Source organism: Mustela lutreola, chromosome 14 (assembly GCF_030435805.1).
Source record: "Mustela lutreola isolate mMusLut2 chromosome 14, mMusLut2.pri, whole genome shotgun sequence".
NCBI classification, from domain to species: Eukaryota; Metazoa; Chordata; class Mammalia; order Carnivora; family Mustelidae; genus Mustela; species Mustela lutreola.
Window position 1 is genome coordinate 19,484,234 of NC_081303.1, and position 27,783 is coordinate 19,512,016.

The 27,783-nt window shown below is 38.8% G+C and overlaps 1 long non-coding RNA gene across 2 annotated transcripts in view; it reads right to left on the reverse strand.

The window, feature by feature from the left end:
• Window positions 1-3,923: 3,923 nt before the first annotated feature.
• The window catches only part of LOC131815169 (uncharacterized), a 28,228-nt gene continuing 4,368 nt past the window's right edge, over window positions 3,924-27,783 (reverse strand). Inside the window, exon 4 of one of the 2 annotated variants that reach the window (XR_009347599.1) lies at window positions 3,924-4,008. This is a non-coding gene — a long non-coding RNA (uncharacterized LOC131815169). Of the gene's footprint in view, window positions 4,009-5,952; window positions 6,075-27,783 lie in introns of those variants that run through there. The other variant, XR_009347598.1, reaches the window with a different exon arrangement.

The window sequence follows — 27,783 nt, forward strand, 5'->3', positions numbered from 1 at the left end:
CTCCCTGCTCCACGCCGCACCCCCACCTTGCCTGTGCCATGCATCGACATCATCCTTTTCTCCGTACACCAGGTTCTCTGAAAGCTTCTTGGTTACTGCTGCTCTGTAAGAATGATCTGAATTTTCATGGGCCAAACTATGGTTTGACTTCCAATTCCCAATATCCACTACCTCAGTTTCTGTGTCTCGGTACAAACCGTAGAGATAGAATTCTATTAGCTCAGCTTGAGTTATGTAACTATCTTAGTCCACTCAACAGGGGCCAAAAAATAGGTCTGCATTTGCCCATTTATTCAGTTGGAGCTGTAAGGAGGCACTGGCCTGCTTCTACTACCCCAAAAACACCAAAGCAAAAACCAGATGCAAATATAGTCCCTGTTACATTTTTTTTTCCCATATGACCTGAAATTTACGATATGAACATCTGTACTATGTTAACTAATATGGGGCATGCTTCTAAGGGCCACTATGACAGCACTGATCTGTTACTTAAGAAGATAAATTAGTTAAAGGATTTTAGTTTCCTCATGGAAATTTATAAAGAAAGCCAAGGAAGGAGGAGAATGGTGGGGGAAAAGTGCGTACCTTACTTTCTAGCCAATTGCTTCTTAAATATCTCCAGAACTGTTACATTTTTCTTTATCTTTCTGCTACTTCCCCAGTTTGGACCACCTTTCCCTCTCTATTTAACTAATCCAAAAAATTCTGGACTTCCTGCCAGTAATCTTTCCCTCCTCTAAACCACTGTCTATATTCCAGCTAAAGGGATTTATCAATCAAGTCGTATCACTCTGCTTTGAATCCTTCAAACAATTTCCTGGTGCCCTCAGATGAAATTCAAATTTTTTTTAAAAAAGATTTTACTTATTTATTTGAAAGACAGAGAGAGAGCATGAGCTGGGGGGAGGGGGCAGAAACAGAGGGAGAGGGAGAAGCAGATACCCTGCTGAGCAGGGAGCCCCACACCCAGGTTCAATCCTAGAGATCATGACCTGAGGTGAAGGCAGCTACTTAACTGACTGAGCCTTCCACATGCCCCAAAATTCAAACTCTTAAAAATCTTACAAGTCCCCTCATGATCTGGTTAACTGCCTTCAAACCTCACTCCACTCCCTCTGCTCCAGCCACAGTGAACTTCCTTTAGTCATCAAATGTAGAATGCTCTCTCCTAGCCAGCAAATGCTAACCCAGAATTTATTTCCTGAGGCTTTGGTGAGACCCCTAGGTCTGAGTTAATGCCTCTCTTCATACGGGCTCTTTTTCTTGTATCTTTGCATTATTACAGTGTCCTGTACTATAACTGCCTTTTGATTTGCTTATACCCTTCACCCACATTTACTCAGACCCTACAACAATGTACCAGGCAGTATGCTTAGCACTCTACATGCGTTATCTCATTTTATTTTTACTATATCTCAATTAAGTACGTTCTTTGATTATATCTGGCTTACACATGAGTAAACTGCAACTTGGAGAAGTTGTTCAAGCCAGACAGCTAGTAAGTGGCGGAGGTAGGCTTTGAACCTGGGCAGTCAACCAGACACTTCTAATATCCTATCTCTCAACAGGAATAGCTTCTGTCTTGTTCACCATTCTGTCCCCACTTAACTACCACAGCGTGGCATTTAGCAAATGTGGAATCATTTTTGCTTACAGCTGACTCCACTCTTCATGCATAATTTTTATTCTTTTTTTTTTTTTTAAGATTTTATTTATTTGAGAGAACGACACACAGAGAGAGGGAACACAAGCAGGGGGAGTGGGAGAGGGAGAAGCAGGCTTCCCGCTGAGCAGGGAGCCCGATGTAGAGCTCAGTCCCAGGACCCTGGGATCATGACCTGAGCTGAAGGCAGACGCTTAACGACTGAGCCACCCAGGCATCCCATAATTTTTTATTCTTAATCTGAGTTACATGACTTAAAAACCAAGAGGCCTGCCTGCCCCAAATAAATCCCCACCAGTATTTGTAAAGGCTGCAACTATAAGATCTGAGCCCCTTTTCTTCCCTCCTCCCCTCAAACTCTCTTTTAGGCCATCATGGTGGTGTTTACTCTGTAAGGAGTTTGAAGTCACTGTCTTGAGCAGGTTATTGTCAGATAAAAGCAGATATTCATTCCCAAAGCCCTGTAGGCACATTCCTGAACTTTTGGCCCTCGGAAGTCAGAAATGACACTTCTTAGACTCCTTTGCAACTATTTCTGGACAGTAATTAAATTCTCCTGGGGCAACACGCTTGCCTGAGATTTGGAGGGCAGCAGTGAGGCGAAGGCCACCTTGCTATTTCTCTTGCGGCCAAGTAATACTCCATGTGAGTTTGAAGCCAGAGCCCACATACCAGTAGTCCCCAGATTCTAGTCACAGAAGTCCTGGGCATTGAGAGGCAGTTTGGCAGCTGACCTCTGGACTACGGCTACTGTGGTGTGCCCTTAAAAATCTAGACCCCAGTGGTGGCCCGTAACTTCCCCTTGTTTAGCTCTTCCTGCGAATTTCATAAGCACCGAATTCCTTGTTTTTAATCCCTTTCTGCTTAAAATACCTACAGTTGTTTCTGTTTCCTGAATTGAAATCGACACACCCCCTTAAATGCCGTATCTAGCTGTACCCACTTTTCTGTGCGGGCAAGAGAAAATTATATGTAAATGCAGTTATTTTGGAAATGTAAATATGCAATGAAAAAGAAACTGATTGACAGGAGTTAGAATAATGGGTGAAAGAATTATAGGTTTTGTGCATGTGTATTTCATGAGTAGGGGAAGGGAGAACGTGGGAGGGATGAATCAAGCAGAATGACAGATAATAACTGGGGAAACAAAGATGAGCAGAGGACCCCAGGGCTCTACAAGGGGCTAACAGAGCACAATTGTAATTACTATGTTATTATTATGATGAAAAATTTGATCCAATAATTGCTTACATGTGTAGGGCCATCTAGTACACACAGTGCTCTCACATATGTTATTCTGTTGGATCCTTACAATGAATGATTCTGTGAGCTAAAGCGTTTACAGGCCCTGTTCTGAATTTTTCATCTGTGGAAAGAAAGCAAGTTTCAGGAAGTTTAAGTGACTTCCTCAAGGCTGTAGCTAGTGGAAGTGACTTCTTCAAGGTTGTGTCCAGATCAGAACCTCAAGGGTGCTGGATACAGAAATTAGTTTGGCTTGAGAATGAGGGAGAATTGAAGATTTCACACCATCAAGGAGGACAGACATTCTATTTTAAATCTGAACACAAAGGCTGCAGAGCCTACTTGTAAATATCCTTGCCTTTCTCAAGACTAGAAGGTGCCTCTTTCTTCTTTCTTAGCCACTAGTTCCTGGGAGGTGGAACCTGAACAGCCTGGCAGTGGGACCGAGGAGCAAAGTGGAGTCAGTCTGTCTATTGCGTAGGTAAAGTTCGGTATTCCGTAGGTGGTCTTTGACTTGATGCTCCCATATTGCAGTAAAGTCATTCTTGCACTTAAAAGTCTGACTGAATTCTGATTACTCATCATGGAAAAAGGCACTAGGGTGAAGTTAGAGACTTAGTTTTGGCTGTAGGTAATATGTAAGAGAGAACACTGTTGGAGCGCTTGGCTAGCTTAGTAGGTAGAACATGTGACTCTTGATCTCAGGGTCATGACTTCAAGCCCCACACTGGGCATGGAGTCTACTTAACAAATAAATAAAATTGGGCAGCAGCTCTTTCTGCCCACAGGTCCTGCCCCTGTGCTTTAATAAACCACCATTTTGTTAAATAAATAAATAAATAAATAAATAAAATTATTTAAAAAAAAAAATCAAAAAAGGACAGAATACCATTTGGTTGCCCCTATCAGAGCTTATGGTAAAGGGAACACAGAGGGCCCCTGGTGTTTGCATACACCTCCCACTCATTTCCCCTTCCGCTCTCACACTTTCTGTCACATGAGTCAAGCCTACCTTAAGATGCAGATAAGCAAGGGGTCCTGCTAGGAGACAGAGCTATTTCCATGAGGGCAGTAGGATACATATAGAGCTGCTCAGAAGTGGCCTGGGAGAGGGAAGAATGAAGAAACAGTCATCCAGGGGAACCTAAAGGAGTTGGCGCCATGATTTACTTCTTCTATCTGGAGGACGCTTTAGTATCTGGTGAAAGGAAGATAGATCTGCATCCTGGGGTAGACTGGCACCACGATAAAACACAGATGCTTCTGATCCTGACCTTGGAATTTGTGGAGAAAAGGAAACACTGTCTTAGGAAGACTACAGAGCTTCCCCCACTTTTGCCAGGTCTGACGGCATTTGCCCTAAACTAGCCCCTGTCTCAGCAAGTAGAGGCAAAAGTCACTCTAGGGTTAGCTGGGCCTCTAACTGCCTTGGGTAGAAGAGAAAATGAAAGCAGGAAGGGAGGAACTCACCTTCTCTGTAACTGTCTGTCAGGAAGGAGGACCCAAAGGGGGCTCAACGAAGGAGAAGGGGAGTCTGAGACTGAGAGCTACCGTACGTGGATACGAGTAGGTAGACATTTTTTAAAATTACAGGTAGACACACTCTAGAAAGCCAAGTGCAAGGACATTATAGATCATTAGGAGTCCATAAAAATATACTATCAGCCTTCCCCCACCAAGCTTTGTTGAGATAGAATTAACAAATAAAATTGTGTATATTCTAGGTTAACAACATGATTTGATATATGTACACAGTGTAAAATGATTACCACAACCAAGTTAATGAAGACATTCAGTTCACCCTCAGTTTTAATGCTGACAGATGGCCATGTAGCTCTTTGAACCAAAGGTGGAAAGATGCATTTAGAGGTCCCAAGCTCTGGAAGGTCTGTGATTTCACTTTGCAAAGGTGGGGAGGGTGAATTCTATGATGCATCTTTATGGCTGCTTGTGGTTAATGTTCTCTAGAACTGCCCTTGTGCACATGTCTATCAGCCTACGCAGGCTACAAATTTTTCTCCTGCCATCCCTCTGGATGGGGAGCTCTTCTCACTCTCCACACCTTTTATTTTTAAGTGAAGGGAAGAAAGGAAATTTTGAAGTGAGTTTGAAAGTCATGTTTTCTGACTTTTTACTCTAAACCTGGGTGTGTGGAGGGGGTTAGAGGTTGGCAGAGACTATGATCACAATTTTCCAAATGAGAAAAGAGTCATGGGAATCAAATGATTTGCCCAAGATCATTCTTTCATGATCATGGCATGGCCAGGATTTGAACCAGTGCTGTCAGAGTCCAGGGTCCACTCTCGTTTCAAGGCTTCAAGCTGCCTTTTTGAAGGGAGACTGTCGGTGGGGGTACACACCTTTCTTGGTCAACTGCAGGACAGTGAAGTAGGTAAGGGTCTTTTGGCTCTCAAACATGATATCTAGGACTAGAAAAAGATGGAAGGCTATGCCAGCCGACTATGCCAGCCCAGTGACATTTCTAGCTAAAGGCTGAGCACACTAACCTATCCAGAAGCAACTGCCAGCCAGAGTCCCCAGAGCTGGAATTCCAGTGATACATGGGGTAGGTAAGACAGTACTCACTGCTGATAATCACCAGCACCTTTGCTCTGCTTCCTCCCACACCAGCCCTCCTCCGCTGAGGCCTCCCTTCCCCTTCAGCTGGGAGACTTTCAAAGTGTTCTGGCTCACCTGGTCTTTGAAAGCTCTCCTACTTAGAGGATCTCTTAATCTCAGGGGACAGCTCTTTTAAGGAAGACTTCCTGACAGAAGGAAACCACCGGCTGATTTTGGTAAAAATGCTTTAAAATCTTCCTATAGACCCATGACTCAAGGCTATCCATGCGTTGAGGTGGTCTCCAAGAGGATGTGAGCAAATTCATCCCGTAGAGGAACTGTTACTTGTGAATAGTAAAGGATTCTTCTCCTCAACTAAATGGCACCAAAAGGGTTCTCTGAAGTAATCAAACTTTGTATAATTAGAAAGGATGGGTCTTTCACTTTCTTAGCCTCTCTGGAAAAATGCAGGAGCCATAATGTGGATTAAAATGATGTATGCTATTGAAAAGGAGGCAGTTTCACAACACAATGAATAAGAAACTGCCTTCGAGGCTGCAACGTTGTTTTCTGTTCTCTTACCATTGTGCTCCTCAGCAAACCCAGGACACTGAAAGAAAAGAAAGCACTTTTCACAAGAGAATGACCTAAATCAGCTTTAATTTCTCAATCTTGGGAACAGAAATCAGAGGGGGGAAGAATGAAGGTTGCTCACGCCTTTTCCTAACAGCACCTCTAAGGAAAAAATAAGCAAGTTCGGACAAGATGGGCCTTTTTCTTTTCTTCCTTTCTTTCTTAAGATGGAATTTTTCTAAGTTTAAGGCGGGGTTTGGTATATTTGTTTGAGGTATGTGTGTGGGGACAGGGAAGTGTCTTGCTTGGGGAGCATAAAAACAAGAGTTTCCATAAAAACTTTTGTTATGAGAGATGTGAATACTATTGAGAATAATATAACTTAAAGCTTAATATGTATAAATCCATGTTTACATGTAATTAGGCAGTAGTTATTTGACTATTGACGGATTTCTTGTCTTAGAGTCGCAAATAGGATTTCTCTAAATACCAAGATTCCTCATAATTTAGGAAATTAAATTGAAAAGCCAATATTGTATTAATTTGCCTATGTTTCCTTTAGTTGCTCCCTTGATCGACCACTCCTCCATCCTGTGTACACAAAAAATACACATGCTAAAGAAGGTTGCAGAAAGAAATGTTTATGAAGCTTGGTAGATCCATTGTATACAAAGAATGTTCATTCCTTACAGCTTGTCTGAATGATTCATTCTTGACCTTGGCCAGCTAGCCCAATTTTTCCTGAGAAGATGTGATTTAAAGTGATAGACATTCAAGTTACTAAAATTATTCTATAACTATTTTTATTTCAAACTAACTAAGACTTACCTTCTTTCTACTTAGTCTGAATGAATGTGATAGTATAAAGATTATAAAGCGATTCAAGAAAAATTCCAGTCAAAGAGAAGGGTGGTTGATTGAGATGCTTTTTACTTACTAGATTTGGACCTTCCCTTTGAAACAGAAAGTAAAAAAGAGCCTTTTCTTTTATGGGTGTGGTAGACACTGTTGGTTGCCAATTCTCTTCCTTTTTTCAGGCAGTCATTCCCACCTCTCTTCAAAGCCAGTGTAGCTATGTGACCCAGTTCGGGCCAATAATACATGAGGGGAAATTGGCTCAGGTGGGAGGATGGATTTACTTCTGCCAATAATTTTTATTTCTGATTAAAACAGAGGTGGGGGTTTGATAAAATTGTATGAAGATGTGGTCTTAGAGTTGTAGCAGCAATTTTGTTACCATCAGATGACCATCCAAAGATAAACATTCAACACTCAAGGATGTCAGAGTGGAAAGATTTTTTAATGGCATCATCGAGACCCTTCCCAACCCTGGAACCATTTATCTCCAGATAAATGTACTCTTGGTCACACGCTCTCTGACTTGCAGCTGTATGTATCCTGACTAATACAACAAACTTAGCAAAGGAAAGGATTCTTCAGCTAGGGCGCCATTTACCCCATCTGACATCTCTGTGTAAATTAGAAAGATATTTCTTCCTCTAGATGAATTTTAGGTCCCACTTCCTTTGCCAGGTGCCCTGGTCCCATTATCGATCTTGCCCCCTTATGAGATACATGGGAGGGCTGCTTCTGCTCAAAGGACTCGGGTTGACGTTGCCAATTCCAAATAAGGAAGAGAGGGCAATGAGAGTTCCTTCTGTTTTCTGCCACTTGTTGACTTAATTTGATTTTTAACTGAGTGGCTAAATTTCAGGCTGTTGTTATTGCTATTACTTTCCATTTTAAACAATGAATTTGTTTGTAACTCCAAATCCAACATTAAACTGTCCATTATTCAAAAATACAATTCTGGGAAAAATACTAGTTAATATAAAATTATTTTTTAAGTTCATACTATCATACTTCGGCTAATAATCTGTTAAAATTGGGTTGACAAAGACAATATTGAAGCAGTATATCACTTGCAGTATGAAACTGTGATGGTGCAGATTAACTCTCCTATTCCTCTATTTAAACTACTAGAGGCACTTCTTTTGCATGAGAAAGAGAGGTAGCATGACATAATTTAACTTTCACTTGATGCAAATAAGAAATTTACATACTAGGTCAGCTACTACGCTTTAGCTGGCACTAAGTCATCATCATCATTTTTACCCCAAAATTCAAGTTATTAAACAACTTAAGTCAAATTATTTTTCTATGACAATATCTTTCCAGCTATTATTATCATTGCAAAAGCTTAGTTTTGTCTACATAACTGGTAAAATTATTTAACATAACTACAACAGTAGTTATGCAGGAAAATTATTGCTGTTTTGACTTTAAGACATGCAAATTTACAGGAGTGTGACATGCTTTTCCACTCATTAAATATTATACACTGTTAATTTAGATATTCACTGGTACAAACTCAGCTAGAAACAAACATTAGGACTAACACCGTATGACAAGATCCAGAATAATCTCATATTAGATGATCATAAAATATAGACACAAGATTTTTAAAATCCTTTTTGAACTTACAGATGCATTTGAAAACTCTGAGATAACGCATTTAAAATGTCTAGGTTGGGTGCCTGGGTGGCTCAGTGGGTTAAGCCGCTGCCTTCAGCTCAGGTCATGATCTCAGGGTCCCGGGATCGAGTCCCGCATCGGGCTCTCTGCTCAGCAGGGAGCCTGCTTCCTCCTCTCTCTTTCTACCTGCCTCTCTGCCTATTTGTGATCTCTCTCTGTCAAATAAATAAATAAAATCTTTAAAAAAAAAATGTCTAGGTTGGCAGCTGAATGGACAAAGCCCTCATCATAAGTAAACTCAGATATGACAGAGATGTCAAAACTAGACCAGGGAATAATATATATGATACATAATATATGTAAACATATTTACTTATATATATCATCCATATATTTTACAGATAAGTATACATTTGTATGTTTATAGTTATATATTATATATAAAATATGTAAATAAATATAAACAAAAATAAATATATGTATAAATATATATTTATATATAAGTATATATACAGAGAGAGGAGTCATACAACTCAACTTAAGATTTACTATAAAGTTCTAATAATCAAAATAGTATGGAATTGGCAAGAGGAGAGACACATAGATCAATGAAGCAGAAAAACCCTGAAACAGATTCATCAATATATAGTCAACTGATTTTTGACACGGCGCAAAGTCAGTTCAATGGAGAGAGTATGATCTTTCCAACAAATGCTGCTAAAACATTTCAACATAAATATACAGGAAAATAAGGAAAAAAATAACTTTAACACATGTTTCACAACTTAGGCAAAAATCAACTCAAACTGGATCATATACCTGAATATAAAATATAGAACTATCAAGCTTTCAAAAGAAAATACAGAAATTTGCCTCCCCTTGGGTTTGGTAATTAGTTTTTAGATATTTAGATATGATACCACAAGCACAATCCATAAAAGGAAAAAAAATGAATAAATTGGATTTACTGAAGTGAAAAACTTTGGTTTTGCAAAAAAAAAAAAAAAAAGGTTAAAAGAATGACAAACTATAGAGGTAGAGAAAATATTTGCAAATCACATGTCCAGTAAAGGACTTGTAGCCAGGGGCGCCTGGGTGGCTCAGTGGATTAAGCCGCTGCCTTTGGCTCAGGTCATGATCTCAGGGTCCTGGGATCGAGTCCCACGTCGGGCTCTCTGCTCAGCAGGGAGCCTGCTTCCTCCTCTCTCTCTGCCTGCCTCTCTGCCTACTTGTGATCTCTGTCTGTCAAATAAATAAGTAAAATCTTTAAAAAAAAAAAAAAAAAGTATTTAAAAAAAAAAAAAAAAAAAGGACTTGTAGCCAGAATATAGAGAACTCTTATAACACAGCAAAGCATAAATAACCCAATTTAAAAAAAAAAAAAAAAAAGATGAGATACTTTTCCAAAGAAAACAATACAAATGGAGAAAAGCATATAGAAAGATGGACTAAGTCATTAATCATTAGGGAAATGCAAATGAAAACCACAATAGATACCTTCATTACAATGGCTAAAAAAATTTTTTTTAACTGACAATTCCAAATGCTGGTCAATACATGGTGCACGACCACTGTCAGTCATTGCTCATGGAAATACAAAATAGTACAGCTAGTTTGGCAGTTTCTCAACAAAGTTAAACATACATTTTTCACATGGGTCAGCAATCTGAGTCCCAGGTAATTATGAAAGTGAACTGAAAACTTGTATATACAGAAAGCTATAAATGAATATTTGTAGAAGTTTTATTCATAATTACCAAAAACTAGAAGCCACTCAGATGTCCTCGGGAGGTGAACAGATTAACAAGTTGCAATATGTCTATGCAGTGGAATATTATTCGGCAATTTTAAAAAATATGAACTTTGGATTCACACAACAACAAAGATGAATCTTAAATGCATTTGCTACGTGAAAGTAACCAAACTGAAAAGACACACTCTACGATTCTATTTATGCAGCATTCTGCAAAAGGCAATACTATAGAGACAGAAAACCCAGATTGGTGGTTGCCAGGAGCTGGGAAGGGTTTGACTGTAAAGAGGTGCACAGTTTAGATTTTAGGTGATGAAGGTATTCTGTGTGGTACTGTGGTGGTGGATACACGACCACCTGCATTTGCCAACACCCACAGAATGGTACACTTATTCTAACAAGGTGTAATTTACTATAAAACTAAAAGTGAAATATACTATATGCAAATTTTAAAAATGCAGGAGGATGTGGGGGAATCCCAGGATAGAATGCAGACTAAGAAATCTACCTGTATTACAAATAGCCTACCTATCTGAAACGGGTGGGGGGAAAGGAGCTGACCTAAGTAACTTTGGAAATGTGTTTGGACTAAAGCAAAAGCTGCTTTACTATAAGGGGTGTAAATTGGTGAATTTGTTCTCACAGGGGTAAAAGTCAGCAATTCTGAAACTACTTTGCATGTATACTAGGGTTGAACAAATAAGTCAATAAATTTTAGCTAATGGAAGCTAGGTTTCTCACTGTCAAAGAAAAAAAAAGAAATTACAAATAAGCAGAGAAGGCTAGAATGAATTCTCGGGTTCTAGATTAAATCTGGTGATTACCAGTATGAATTCACTATGAGTGTGTTGTCACAAGTAGAAAGACATAGAAATAAGTATTAATTTGTGCGTATATATATGGGTCGGCAAACATACATTTCCTTGTCTATTTGCCAAAGGGCCTAGAAGCAATGATACACATTAGCCATGAGTGCCCAGACCTTGTTTTCTAAGTATCAAACTCCAATAAAAGAAACAAAGGCTCCTTGAAGAAATGGCTGATTCTGTGACTAGGACAAGGAAAATATGTAAGTTGGAAACTTCTTGTAGTGCCATAAAGAAAGGAAGTGCTCATGAATGGAGGGAGGGAGAGATGGGAGGGGGAGGGAGGGATAGGGTATATTTGGAGGTATCCAAGACTACTAACAAATGTGGTGCCATGCTAGTAACTCACAGGAATTACTTGCACTAATGGCTAAAATCTGTTACAATGACACAGTAAAGTTACACAGTGAACCATTAAGGGGGATTAGGCAGAATCTAGAGAAATCCATCCTTCCAGCCCAAGATGGGGCAAGCCAGGTGTGCCTCCTTTTTTGGTTGTGACCATGCAGTGGCATGCATTGAAACGTTTCTCCTCGGGAAGCCCATTTGAGATTCGAGATTAGCTTGGGAATTTTATTTGGGACAAGTTGGCATCCTTTGCCTGGCAACTACCAAAATCCCAGTTTCTCAGAAGGAAGCGGGTGTTCAGTGCCTTAAGTGGACAAAACAACCTCAGCAGTATAGAGAACTTTTCTTATCAGGGTGGGGAACCTTTCACAGGGCAAGCTCCCAGATGCCATCCAAGGACGACCTTGCAGGCAGACCCTTCTAAACACAGCAGCTTCTAACCTATATTAACTCTTTCTTGTACAGGGCATATGAAAAGGACACAGGAGCCAACCTAAAATTACTCCCAAGGCTGAAATTGGAACAATCCAAACAACAAAATAAGTAGTTATAGCATTGGATTATAATTCAAAGAATAAAATAAACGCCGATGAGGTTATACTGATATAAATAAGTAAGGAAAATAAACAAATAAATTAGTTGTGGTAGGCGTGTGTAGCTTTCTTTTGTGTGTGTGTGTGTGTGTGTGTGTAGCTTTCTTACAGAAGAATTTTAGATAATAAATGTAGAAGGAATCAGGGATATTGAAAATAACCATCAGCACACCACAGTGATAACTGCTGCAGTCAAGATCCCTTAAAATTAGAAACAGAATATATGCACAGCCTCAAAATATCTCACCAAAAGATATTTATTAGTTACTGTAATGGTTGAAACGTTTATGTGCCCACAAATTCTTTGATAATTGTCTTTCTTGGAGGTGAAGCTTAATTCCCTTTTCCTAAAATGAGGATTGGACTTACTGATTTATTCTAACAAACAGCATGGAAAGAGAAAAACAGTAACTTTACAGTAGAGAAGCCTGACAGACACCGTTTTAACCAAATGACCAAAGTTAACATCATCAGTAGTAAGTCATATTGATATCATGTACCCCTCCCTCATGGGATGTGATGAAAAGAGCAGTTCGCCTCTGTGATGTCATTTCCTCAAATCCATAGCTCAGTCTAGTCATGAGAAAATAACAGAAAAACCTCAATTCAGGGATGTTCTACCAAATACCTGACCAATATTCTTTAAAATTATCAAGGTCATGAACAACAAGGAAAGACAGAGAAACTATCCTGGATTGAAGGGGACTTAAATGCAATGACTAAATGTAACACAGACTGGATCTGAGAACCAAAAAAAAAAAAAAAAAAAGAAAAAAAAAAGGTCATTGATGGAAAAACTGGCGAAATCAGAGTGAAGTCTGTAGTTTATAGTATTGTACCAATGTTAGTTTCAGTGTCTGTCTTGTACTGTGGTTACATGACCGGTTGACATTGGGGAAAGCAGAATGAAGGATATCCACGAGCTCTCTGTATATCTCCAACTGTTCTGTAAATCTGAAGTTATTTAAAAAATAAAAATTTCTAATCATTTTGGCTAGCACACACTAGCTGTTAGCTTCTGTTAGTTAATTTACTTAGTAATCATCCCCAGAGGGTGCTAGTGTTAGGAAATCTCTCATTGTCTTTAAGTAAAGTGTGTTTTTTAGGATGAGTGATTTTAGTGGCATTCGTAAGCTTGGGAAATTTCATTGCCCTTTAAATGAACAATATCATGATGGAAAGTGACTAGGCAGACAGTTCTAAAAATTACTATTTGGTCAATTTTTGAGTTGCTGGGATACTTTGGTTTTATCGTACAATCTGTGGAAACTGGTTTCTAGAATGCCAGCCTGCATGGGCAAGAACTGGATGTGGGCTGTGACCCCCGAGGCAAGATGAGCTAGCTACACAGCCCCCAAGCAGGCTGTCACCCTCCTGTCCCGCTACCCATGCTTGTGTTCTTGTGGCTGTTTGGAAGTCAATGACCTGGGATGCAGGAATCAAATCAACACTAAAGCCAGAAATATCTAAAAATGGGACAGTATGAAAGTGCGACGAGTGTGGGCCTTACTGCTGGTCCTGAAGTCTCTAGATATTACTTCAACAGTAGTCAAGTGAGAAGCTGCCCAAGAGTAAAAGGGTAGCCTTGGAATATGGACTTACTATAAGCTGTATTATATTCCTACCTGTGCTTCATCCTACAGTAAAATGCTTGTTTTTCTCTAAAAGAGCTTTATAGTTTTACCCTGGCTAAACTCCTTGCTTCAAGGCTTTTGTAAAGCTCCAGTGAAGTAGTTTTTGCTTATTAGTTATGTTTTTACCTACTTCCAGAAGGGATCTAAGATGGCTTATTCACCAAACAATTTTGCTAACCCTAGGCCTCCATTCTTTTCCAGACCATCTGTTCCTCTTCACCGTGAAGTCACAGTACTAAATTTGTGACAGTACAATAATTTCCATGGTAACAGGATGTGGTCTTCACCACTGAATCCTGATTTTACTCTAACCAAGATCAAGCAGCAGGAGGATTGGGGAGTATATGCTGACATTTTCTATTCTTTTTCAAGTTTAGTTTCTCTGAAATTCTTACTTCTGATTCTAAAATCTTAAATTCAGCCTGGATATGTGTTTTTGTATAGTTTACATATGAAGCATTTGTCCAGGAAATGATCAGATATACAAGTCAAAAAATAATAAGCTGAGAAGTATCACACAAACCTACACACACACAGGATGTATAAACTTGCTCAAAGGTGGGATGGTTAGCAAAGTCCTGGTTTGTAGAGAAGAAAAGAGAACACGGAATCCATTTAAAAGACATGAAACTTCTAAGCTAAGAGATAGCTCTGATGACTGTGATAAGCAGTGGGAGGCAGATGACCTAGCTCCTACTCAACGGTTTATCTTGCTTAGCACAAGGAAGACATAAAATGGTCTTTCCATGTGAGCTCAGACCTTCCAGCAGGTGATAGATAGGCAGCTTTATTCTTATGAATGACCTATATCGGAATAGTTTGTCCATTTGTTTTAATCTTACACAGCTCAGTTACACAATTTTTCAAGAACTTCTTGGAACATTTGCTCTGCTGTGGAACTGAGTAAAGGGCAAGAACTTTTAAGAGAACTAGTCATTGGAAATCACCAAAAAAATACCTCAGTGGTGCATTGATCTAGCAATTTTACAGGGCAGGCTGTAACGGGCAAGTACTGTTATATTAAGGCTTTGCTGGACATATTATATATATGAGATACATATGTTACATATTATTTATTAGATAGTATATAATAGAGTAAGAGTGTTAACATGTAAGAATATTCCTCCACTTTGGTTCTCTCCCAGCTTCCTTGTTGAGTTCATGGGGTAAGTGGGAGAAAGTAATGGGGAAAAAGGGTGATAAGGGAATAGAAAGAACTAGAGAAGCTAAAGTGATTTACACTAATTTTTAAAAAGATAAGAAATCACCCACAGTAGAGAAGCTATGGAAGGAAGAGGAAGAGGACACAGGAAGTAGGGTAATGAGAGAGGAGGGAAATGACTGAAAAGCAAAGAAGGGCTATTTGGACAGCAGCTGCTCTGTGGTGTGGGGCTTTGGGGAAATAAATAAGGATTTTAATTAAGTTCTAGTTATGTGGTGTGATTTACTACTTTGCTACTTCTTTAAGACTAGGGTGAAGATAAATGATCTTTCAAAGCTCTTTAAAGATAGGTTTGAGATTATTCTTTTGAATGAGATGAAATGTTTTGATGAACATTACAGATGGAGTAACCCCTAGTTTGGCTTTACTAATATATAATCAGGCTGTCTTGATGAACACAATCAGTGGTGCCACCACTTACTGTTGTCTCCTACCCTTGGAGAATATGTTGGCCAGGGATGGGTAGCATTCTAATGGCCTGGTTTCTAACTCTAATGAAATTTAATTTTAGCTTTAAAGAATTTGGAATTCAGTTAAGTCAAACATGGAAAGGTAGAAAAGTCACTATCATTGCTTCAGCGAGGCCTAAGGCCAAGGCTGAGACCCAATTTTTGAGGCCTAAGGGAAGGCGAGACTGGATTACAGAGAGCATGATGACAACTGAAGGGCAGGATTACACGGACAGGGAGACACTGCATTCAGGTCTGCTCCTATTTGGCACAGACCTCTGTGAGTCTTGCTACAGACTGCAATTGCCTCAGAAAATGCAGAACCTCCTGCTAGTACTCACATCTAGGGATACGCTAATAACAAGTGGTAAGGAAGACCTTGCATGAAAGTCATCATTGCTTTTGATGTCATCATCATTTTCCAAGTATGAACATCATAATGCCAGGATGTGTAATGATTCAGGGAAGGGTCAGGTTACATAAGATGAAGGTGATTATCACAATAGGAACAGAGACCACGAGAAAAGTAGAAAGGATCAGCTCTTCCCAAGTGTCCTATATAACTTTAGTCTATAATGTGTGCTGTGATTTTAAAACTGGGTTCTGTGGGAAGATAATTTTGAGCACATTGCATAATATATATATTTTTTCTTTTGGGGAAATATAAACTTGCATGTTATAGGCTCTGAGAAGTCTCACCAAGAAAAAGAAAATCCCGCTTAAACTACTGTTGCTAAAACTTTTTAATCACGAAATACATTATGTTAACAACATCTATAAAGATCCAAAGAGGCTAGCATTATTCAGGACATACATTGATTAATATTGGGGTAAGATGATGTATAGGAAACCATCTTATAACAGATTATATTACTCTTATAGCTCAAAAAAGAAAAACACTGAGGCATGTAAGTATTGTCAACCTATATTCAATTACTGTGACTTTTTAAAAATTAATTACTGTGACTTTTGATCTTCCTGTAATTTCTGTGTACAGCATCATCCTACCATATAGCCAGATGTTTCATAAAAACTAGGTGAGGTTTGTATTTGGTACTCCATCAAGATGCATGCTTTTCTCAATTTCTCCCAAAAGCTCAGTTCTTTCATTATGCCTGTTACTATGCAGGAACTCTCATGTGGCAAATCTCAAGGGTGTGATCTTTTGGAGGATTGCATGCATCAGAGTTTTTTAACTCCCTCCCACCAAAACCAACCTGTTTCCTCAGTTAACTTTCTGCTAAAGAGAACCTGTGAATAAACCCATCTTGTCACCAGGCTAGCCAGGTTACATACGTGCAGCATTAACGGGGCTTGTTGAAAATACACCTTTACCCTAGAAAAAAAAGTTCAAGGTAGGGGTTTTCAGAACTGGAGCAAGATCGCAGGAGGAAATGTTTTGGGTTAGATGGATCTTTAAAGATTCACAGACTGTACCATTGAGAGTCATTCATGGTCTTTACATGAAGGGGACTCAATCTGTAATCTGATGCTCTACTTGAAGGAGTCATACTGGGGGCACCTGAGTGGCTCAGTTGATTAGGTGTCTGACTCAATCTCAGCTCAGGTCTTGATCTCAGGGTCCTGAGTTCAGGTGCTGGGTGTGCAGCCTACTTAAAATAAATTAAGAAGCCATGCTTGACTGTGTGGTGTATTTCTTTTCAAAAGTCCTAGAATTGCTGGTGCAGTGTTTCATTTGTAACATCAAGCATGGGGCAGTATCTTTTTACATTTAATGAATAAATAAATGGCTGTCTGCATGGCTGGGGATTTCTATTTTTATTTTTACTATTTTTTTATTTTAAAGATTTTTAAAAAAATTTATTTGACAGAGAGGGAGAGAAAGAGAGATCACAAGTGAGCAGAGAGGCAGGCAGAGGGAGAGAGAGAAGCAGGCTCCTTGCTGAGCAGAGATCCCGATGTGGGGCTCATCCCAGGACCCTGAGATCATGACCTGAGCTGAAGGCAGAGGCTTAACCCACTGAGCCACCCTCTAATTTTTATTTTTTATTAGATAATACATTCACATGATATAAAGTGCAAAGGGCACAAAAGAGTTTAACATTAAAAGCATATTTCTGTCCTTTTTACATCCCTCAGTGATCCCATTTTCTTCAATAAAGGCAATCACTATTATTAATCTCTTAAACATCCTTCCATGATATTCTATGTATTTACAAATATATACAGACATCCATTTTTTCACACAGATATAAGATGGCTACTACAATGTGAGGAAACCTAAATCACACAGAGAAGTCGTGTGTAGGTACTCTAACCTGCAGTTCCAGAAGAGTCCAGCCTTTGTCACTGTAGCCTAGACACAGCAGTGGAGAAAAACAAAACAAAAGCCCTAGTCACTCACATGACTACCACTGTCCAAATCTTTTCCTCTGACACACTGAACATCATGAAGCTGAGTCATGCTATCCCTGAATTCCCATCATACAGAATCTGTAAGTAAAATAAAATGGTCAATGTTTCATGCCACTACGTTTTAGAGTGATTTGTTACACAGCAACACACAGACAGAATACATTAAGAATGCACCTAATTAGCAAAGTCAGAAAGAGAGAATAGAAGGAATGGTGGAAGATATATTTGGGGAGATGATACTGAGAATTTCCTAAAGTTCTTGAAATGAAAGTGCATATTTGGTGCAAAACAATGAAAATAAAATTCATACCTAGATGTGCTATAGTGAAGATGCCTCACATTAAGGATGAAGAGAAAATTTCAAAAGCCACCAAAGAGAAAACATAGATTACTCATAAAAGAATGCCAATTAGATGCCAGAATTCTCATCAATAACAATAAATACTAGAAGCCACTGTAGTAATATCCCAAAGCATTGAAGGGAGAACAACTGGCATCATAGTTTTCTAACCTAGCTACGCTATTATGTAAGAATAATGATGAAATAGAGAACTTTTCCTTCAAAGTCGAATTTACTAACCACAAATTATTATTGAATGAATAAAGCATGTATATCAGCGAAGAGTGAATTCAAAATGAAAGTGTGATATTAAACAAATGTTAAGTATAAAAATTGAGAAATTAGATCAATAAATCCAATCACACATTGATTGTGTGGTACCTGTTTTTTTTTTCTTCTTCTTCTTCAAAGATTTTCTTTATTTGAGAGACAGAAAGTGAGAGAGAGAGCATGAAAGGGAGGACCAGCAGAGGGAGAGGGAGAAGCTGACTCCCGCTGAGCAGGGAGCCTGAGACACAAGGCTCTATCTTAGGACTCCAAGATCATGACCTGGGCCAAAGGCAGACATTCAACTGACTGAGCCACCTAAGCACCCCTATATAGTGCCTGTTTTATGTTATGCTCTAATATATATGGAACTAAAATTTTGATACCAATAACTGCCCAATACATTTAGTAGCTAAAATACAGTCTTGTTTATACAGTAAGATAGTTGTATTTAAAAAACTATAAATTGTTAGGAAAATAAATGGTTACATGTTCATTAAGAATTTAAGAGTAGCTGCTTATAGCACAGATAAAATATAATCTGTAGTTTCCAAATCAGCAGAGGTAAAAGAAAAGGAATAAAAATAGTTTCCTATCTAACAAAGGCAGGAAAAGCAAACAAACAAACAAAAAACCAAGGAGAAAGCATTGTTAACAAAAAATCAAAAGTACTTGGTAGGAATGACTGAGAATTTCAAGTAGATCATACTCATACAAATTCAACTTCCCAGTTAATAAAGAGACTGTCAGGTTTAAAAAACAAAAACCCAGGTGCATGCTGTTTACAATAAATCTGCCAATAATAAAGTAACAGAAAGGTTGCTAATAAAGAAAATGGGGGCACCTGGGTGACTCAGTGGGTTAAGCTTCTGCGTTCTGTTCAGGTCATGATCTCAGGGTCCTGGGATCGAGCTCCGCATCAGGCTCTCTGCTGAGCAGGGAGCCTGCTTCCCCCCTTCTCTCTGCCTGCCTCTCTGTCTACTTGTGATCTCTGTCTGTCAAATAAATACAATCTTAAAAAAAGAAAAGAAGTGTGTGAATGTTAACCCAAAAGAAAGTTGGAGTGGAATATCAGTATCAAACAGAATAGTTTAAAGCAAATAAATATTAACAAAGAGACATCACATAATGATTAAAAAAAAATTATAGGGGCACCTGGGTGACTCAGTGGGTTAAAGTCTCTGCCTTCGGCTCAGGTCATGATCCCAGGGTCCTGGAATCGAGCCCCACATTGGGCTCTGCTCAGCAGGGAGCCTGGTTCCTCCTCTCTCTCTGTGCCTGCCTCTCTGCCTACTTGTGATCTCTGTCTGTCAAATAAATAAATAAAATCTTTAAAAAAAATACATCATATTAAAAATGAAAAAAATTGGGGTGTCTGGACGTCTCAGTGGGTTAAGCCTCTGCCTTCGGCTCAGGTCATGGTCTCAGGGTCCTGGGATAGAGCCCCGCATCGGACTCTCTGCTCAGCAGGGAGCCTGCTTCCCTCTCTCTCTCTCTGCCTGCCTCTCTGCCTACCTGTGATCTCTGTCTGTCGAATAAATAAAGAAAAATCCTTATTAAAAAAATGAAAATAATTTAAAAAGGTAAAAAATCACCAAGAAGTTCTATCTAGCTAACCCTGTAACTATGAAAGTTTTTAAAAGCAACAGAATTACAGGAAAAAATAAGAAGATCATCAAGTATATTGGGAACTTTAAATATATCTTTATTAGAAATAGATCAATTAAACAAAAATTAAGTTGAAGGGTGCACTATGTTTTTGGTATTAATTTGCCTTAGTGTGCAAACTGTAATTTGCAGCTCATCTTAAGTGGTAGCTTTCTTTCTATCTACTCCACATCAAGTAGTGTAGCCCCCATGGAGATCCCAAGACTTCCAGCCCCTACCCCCAGTCCAGCACTAGGTGTCTCAGGGCTCCTGTTCTTCAGGGATATTGCGGAAGAGAGCAGGAAGGCAGACTGGCACAAGTCTTGACTTCTCTGCTTCCTTCCACTACCGGGGATAAGCAGCAGGTGGTACATTTATTCATTTGCTCATTTTCTTTTTTAAACTCTAGCTCAGGGTGCAAGTCATAGCTCTTCCTAAATCCCAGTTCCACTGTGAGTCTAACTTAAAGGGCCATACGATGTATGGGTGCCATTGCTCTCCATTACTCCAAAGGATTCAAAGTCCCAGCCAATTCCTACCTGCTTTTCAGACCCACATCAGGGCCACAGTTCTATCCTCACTAACCCAGCTGTGTAGCTCATTCAATACGGATATCCAGAGAAAATTATCTTGTTAATGAACCCAGAGATGTCTTTAATTAAAAAAAAAAATGTTTTTATGATTGAAGTTTTTGGAGAAGATGTAGGAATTCAAAGCATGAGTTCATAATACTGTTAATTATTTTCCTGTGCCATTGTGGTCTTGCTACTTTCTTTGGCTTTATATAGCAATGGGGATTGAGGTTTTTATTCTATTCTCAAATGCCAGAAAACGATTTAGAATATCTATAAATCTCCTCAGGGTTTCTGGTTTCAGGTGGGAGGCAGAGTACAAAGTCTCCTTGTTTTTTGCTCTTCTCTCTGATTTTCTGTATGCAATTAGAGGAATTTTTAAATATATTCTGGTGCTGAAAGCCTTACTCTTAAATCATCAGTCTTTGTCCTAGATTTTTCATCTACGTGATTTTGTAACCTGAAGTTTTGAAATCTACAGGGGCATGAGATAAGAGAGAGAGGGGTGAGAGTAATGGGAGGGAAACCCCACAATTACAATTTCATTATTATTCTACTAGAAAAAAGATTTCCCCTTCCTGCCCTTGTGTCCTGAAAATCTGTCTTTTCCGGTTTCCTCAGAAGCCATGCTCCTGTCTGCTTGGCCTCTCTTATCTCTTAGTTTTCAATCCTGGATCCTTTCTTGCTGAAGTCTTTCACCTCTTTATAAGACAAAGCCTGTCCTAACTCTCTCATTTTCACAGGCAAGTTTTCTGAAGCCCCTCAAGTAACTCCAATTATCATCTGCATCCTGGTAATTTCTAATCTACAATTCTGGCTTCAATTTCTTGTATTCTCCAGATCCACAAAACTTTTTCAACCCCAGACAACTGAAGTTCAATATGTCTAAAACAAATTCTAACCTTCACATCTACACATCTCTCCAACTGATGTCTTATATTTTCTATTTCCATTCAGTTTCCCAAGCAGAAACCTGGGATTCTCCTCGATTTCTTCCCCTCCCTCCCTCACATTCAATAAGTGGCCAGGTCTTGTCATTATGTTTCCATTTAAGGAATGTTTATAGCCAATCATTATTAGTATCACTAGAGCTATAACAATATAATGAATCAAAGATGAGGTAGGCAATAAAATTTTTAAAAATTTATCATTAGATTCAAGGTAAAAAAATAGTTTCAGCAAAGAAAATATGACTCATATTGCCCAATGGAACATAAAATTCGAAAGAATAAAAACTTACAAGAAATTGTTAGATTTAGTTAAAAGGTTCCTTTTGATCTCAGTTACCTGAGATGTAAAAAAGGAATTTCTTCAGAGTATATAGTAGTTTAATAACTGTCTGAACTCTAATGTTTTGTTGTTTTATTTATTCTAATGTAATTTTTAAAAAGATTTTATTTATTTATTTGAGAGAAAAAGTGTGCTCCTGGGGGAGAGGGAAAGAGGGAGAGAGAGACAGAGAATCTCAAGCAGACTCTGTGCTGAGCACAGAACCTGATGCAGGGCTCCATCTCATGACCCTGAGATCATCACCTGAGCCAAAATCAAGAGTCAGATGCTTAAATGACCAAGCTACCCAGGCTCCCCTGTATTGTTGTTTTAAATGTTGTTTTCACTCTTCCCTAAATGGGTGAGAGTAGGGTGACATTCCACGTTGCACGAACAGGCCAAATTCAGATGATACTTTTTGTTTTGGAAAATATCAGTCTTTAAAATGCCAATACACAATTTCTTAAAGCATATACCACCTTCCTTGACTTGGATCATTATATGGAATCCTGCCCAACTGTCACAGGTTATAGGCAGCAAGACCAGACCTGTCCCACTCAGCAAGACGAGATTGTTGAGTCTGGAAGTACAGTCTAGAGATCACCAAGTCCCTTTCCTGTGTTTAACACAGGCTGGGAATCTAATCCCTTCTTAATTATCTCTCGTGGAAAGTAGATTCTCATAGGAAGGTGTCTAAGAACTATTACTACCACTAGGCTGTGTACTTCCTTGCTCACCCATCAATTCTTCCTCCTCCTCCAGACTTTATGGTCTTCTTTTTTCTTTTTCTCTTTCCCTACTCTTGCTTCTTTCTCAATTCAGTTTTCCTGCCTCTCTTTTTCTCACCCATGAATAGAGAAGGAAAAAAAGAAGAAAAAAAAAGGAAAAAAAAAGCACAAATGTTGAGATTCCTGACTGGTGACATTCCAGAGAAATGAGGAAATGTGGTTGTTACATAACTGGGAGGGGTCAGAGGTGTGACCTGACAGTTGAGGGAGGAGAAGAGTAATCTAAAGGTAAAAGAAGGCAGAGGGTTAAGCAAAGGTTTAATTTTTGATTCTTATTACTTAAAATGATTTTTCTGTGAGTCCCATCTAGGGCATTCCATCTTTCTCAGGCAGTGATGGTTCCCATGAGACCCCAAATTACTGAAGCTGGTCAGCAATGATACAATCAAAGACCATCATCCCCATCAGTTTTTGTTTGTATGAAAGTATCAGCACCTGAGAGTGCATAAGGGTGAGCCTTAGGAAATGCCTAAGGAATTGTGGATAATAAGATCTTTTTTCAAATCACCAGGATGTGAGAAGCTATTACATTTATCTTTCATCTATCTCCTTTTCAATTTCCAATGTCACTTTTGAACTACTGTAATGTGGTGGATAGCTCAGCCATTCTTTAAAAACAATGATGAAAAATGAAACTCCTAACAATAATCACAACAACCACCACCTAATCTACTTTACTCTTTGGTTGGTGGGAGATGTTGAAAAATTACAAGAAATAAAGCCACCCATAAACAGTTCATCTCACAGAAGCAATTGCTATTAGTATTTTACTGTATTTCTGAGCATTTTTCTATGCAACTCTATTCTGTGGTTATACTTCATATATACAGTTTTGTATCTTTCAGATATACTTTGGTCTCAAATGCTTTTGGCTATAGTTTTCCATTACTTTTCCGGACAGTTGAATTATATGTATTACTTTTCCTGCTAAGTAATAGAATTTGAAACAGTAAACTCTGCAAAATCTCATTCTGAGGGTCTTTGTAGTTGACAGGGACACTTATGTGGATTCTCGGCTTGTATGCCTACACTTGATCTTATGGTGGAATGGCTCCAAAGACCTCTACCACACATTCATCTATAATATAACTGCTCTTTTCCTTAACTGTCTTCTGAACTTCAAACTCTGACCGCAAGACTATTGTTCTCCAGCTCTATCCCAGTGATGAGCGTATGATCCAACACACAGAAAATTCTCAATATGGTGGGGTTTTTTTTTTTTTCTTATTTGAGAGAAAGACAGAGAGAGAGAGCTCACAAGCAAGGGGAGAGGCAGCGGGAGAAGCAGATACCCTGCTGAACAGGAAGCCTGACATGCGGTTCAATCCCAGGACCCTGAGATCATGACCTGAGGTGAAGGCAGACACTTAAGTGACTGAGCCACCTAGAAGTCCCATCAATATGTTTCTGAAGATTTAATGAATGAAAGAATAAATAACTAAACACTAAAATTCTAGAGGAGCCATAACATAACAAACTGTCTCCTTAGTATCTGGATATATCCAGATTAAGGTTTCCAGAAGTGAAGTACTGGTTTAGATTCAGGTTTGTCTTGAAAGAACAGTGAAAGATAAGAACTGATCATCAGCTGAACATTCCTCATAGACCCGAAACTCATAACTCTACCTAAGATTCCCATTTTGCTTTAATGCTAAAATCTGGCTGTCCCACAAATACTCACAAAATTAATTTTGACTTCTTGCTATAGCTAATAACTTCCTGTAACATCTAGGCCACTGCTGCTTACATTTTAGAAATAGTGCATTCTAATATTTGGCTGCACTATAGGCCTGATTCCACCACAGGACCATTGTTAAAACACGAAAACGATGCATGTCCTCTTGGACAAAGGAATGGATCTCTTGGGGGAGGAGAGGTATATAACAGAAAGCTTACAGCCAATGGTTGAGAGAGTGAGAGAGTGAGCCAGAGAGCCTTTCCAAAGATGTCCGTTTGAAAGAGGGCTGGGGAAAGCATAAGCAGTTGGTTTTGCTCCTTATTAGCCTCCTTATCCTCTTCAGCTTTGGCAGATCTTGGATCTCATCTCATTCCAACATAAAACTGCTAATGAACTGAGACATCCTCTGTAAGTAGATGAAAGCTGTTTTCCCTGTTGGCAATTTATACTTGGTCATATGATACAACTGGTCATATGATTTCGAGGCAGTGTGCTAGTTCGTTTCTCTCTACAAATGTGATTCTACTTTTTTTTTTTTTTTAATGAGTCTAACCCACATAAATTAGAGTATGAAGTTGAGTGAGTAACAGCAGCACCACCTGCTGAGTGCCTACAAGGTGCCGGGGACTGCTAGGTAGGATACATACACTATCTAACTGAACTTGGAGAATCTGCCTCCAGAAACAATTTAAATCTACCATTTACTGTGAAATTGCGTGTGGCCCTTTCCATAACAAACTTACATTCAATTTATTTAGCCCTATCCCATCACAGGAGGAAAACCAAACCAAACCAAAACAGTAATGCCCAAAATCTATAGATACTTTTCTGGTGAGAGACACAAAGGGCACTGAGTTTTCCATGCTATACACCGATTCCATTTTCTTTCTGAATTTTTAGATCTAATTTTTCTATCCTATTTACCAATTGGTTAATAGCTTCTTCTCTCTCCTGCCATCCAGCAGTGTTTTTTTTTTTAATTTTGTCTCACAACGAAAGGGTTGGCTGTTTTCCCTATTCTCAAATCAGACAAAAGTTAAATAAAAATGATTTGGATATTGAAGACTTTTTTCCTATGTTGAAGTATGAGTGGCCGAGATAATTGATGAATTTTCCATAATCATGTAAGTGTGCTCTTTACTCATTGCCCAAGTAAATTTCATTTAATTAAAACTTTCATCTTGTTAAATATCATAGCGGATTTCAATTCCGCAGATGGGTTGAAGTTCTTTTCTTATTGCTTAGGGATTGCTTTTATATTCCATAGTCAGGAACATAAGTCATGGTCCAGATTTCTATTTTTCTATTTTTTTGTTTCTATTTTTTACCCAAGATTAACTGATTCAACAAACATTTATTGAGCCCCCCTCCCCCCCCTTGTATCAGGCACCCTATTAGGGGAGTGAGCAAAGCCGTCCCTGTGTCTGCCCTTACAGAGTTTACAGCCAATTGGAGGTAACACTGAACAAAAAGAATTAGAAATATGACAAATGCCATGAAGAAGGGAAGGGTACCAGGGGAATATGTAATAGATATAGCTAATCTAGCTTGATTGGGGTTGGGGGTGGGTAGAGATGATTTCTCCAAAGAAGATGAAATTTAGGCTTGAAGCAAGAGAAGGGAGAAGAGTGGTCCAGGAGAAATAAGGGAACAGCTGTGTCAAGTCTGTGTAGAAAGGAAGGCTACCTACTGAAGAACCTAAGAGGAGGTCAATGTGGCAAGAGTGGTGTTGCCAGGAAACGTTAGAGAAGAGGCAGGCAAGGACCAGATCATATACGTCATCCTAAGGATTGGAAACTTTATTCGAAGGGTAATGAAAAACCAATGGAGAATTTAAGCCAGGAAATAAAAGTTCTTAAAAAGCTTAATATGACTAAAATGTAGAATATAAAAATATATTAACTTACTGTTTAATTTGTTCTGGAATGTGCTCTTATATCTAGTAATCCAATGATATTAAGAAATTTTTTTATTACTACAGGACAAACTTATTATATTTCTGATATGTAGAATTTTTCTAAGAATGGAAAAGACCCTAGAATAGTTAAGCAAAGTGGAACAGCGCTTGGGTGGGTATATATCCTTAGTATATCTTTTTTTTTTTTTTTTAAGATTATTTATTTATTTATTTGACAGACAGAGACCACAAGTAGGCAGAGAGGCAGGCAGAGAGAGGAAGAGAAGTAGGTTCCCTGCTGAGCAGAGAGCCCGATGCAGGGCTCGATCCCAGGACCCTGGGATCATGACCTGAGACGAAGGCGTCCCTATCCTTATATCTTCAAGTGATGAACTTACAACCTGAGTTTCTTTGCTTTACATCTATATCATATCTTAATTTGAATTGCAGATAGAGGTGGTAAAATACTAAAGACAGGAAGAGGAAGAAGGTGTGCGTGTGCATTTGTGTGCACATGTAGTTTCCCAGGGTTCTGAAGAAGAGCAAATGACAATATTGTTTCACATTCTCTGTTCTCAATATTAGTCTTATATAAATTAGGAAATTAGGAAAGTGCAGACTATAAAATATATAAATATAAGTTAGGAAAGTGCAGACTATAAAATATTAATTTTTTTTTCTTTTAGTTGGGTGTTCTAAGAAAAAAAATGGCAGCTTCTGGGTAATACAAAAGATTTTGATATGAAACACATTGATTTCATACAGGGACACCAAGATGGTGTCAGAAGTATTGTCCTTTGAGTAGTAAAGATATTCATGAACAGTAAGGCCCGTGGACAATATAGACTGTTAAGAGACTAAGGTTTTAATTTTCCTTTTTTTTTTTTTTTTAATACTCCTCAATTTTCCCTATGAGCATTTCTTGTTTTCTCCAGATGGTCTATGTCCATTAAATTAGCAGTTAAGATTTTAAGGTGTGATTCTTTCCCAAAGGCATTTTCTAATTGGGAATTGGGAAAAATTCTTGAAGATTAATAAGGTTTCCCTTAGGGTGCCTGGATGGCTCAGAGGGTTAACCCTCTGCCTTCAGCTCAGGTCATGATCCCAGGATCCTGGGATTGAGCCCTGCATCGGGCTCTCTGCTCAGCGGGGAGCCTGCTTTCCCTTTTCTCTCTCTGCCTGCCTCTCTGCCTACTTGTGATCTCTCCCTCTCTCTCTCTCTCTGTCAAATTTAAAAAAAAAAAAGTTTCCCTTAGTAAATATTAGGAGTGGAAAAGGAGAATGAGCTCTGACCACCATTCTCTGTTACCTCACTGCCTTCCAAACCACAAGTTTCTTCTCTAGGATCTTGGGCTATAAGACTTCCTGACTGTTCTTCAGGCTCAACGACTCCTGCTCAGGAGTGAATGAATATATACTTGGCAAACTGAGAAAGGCTGCTGACCCTTGGCCTAAGAAATCTTGAGCAATAGGAGACCTGAGTTTAAATGTCAATTTGTATCTGACTCATTATTTGAAGAGAATGAATCATTCTTTTGGTTAAATCATTCGGCTCCATGGCCTGAGGTATGT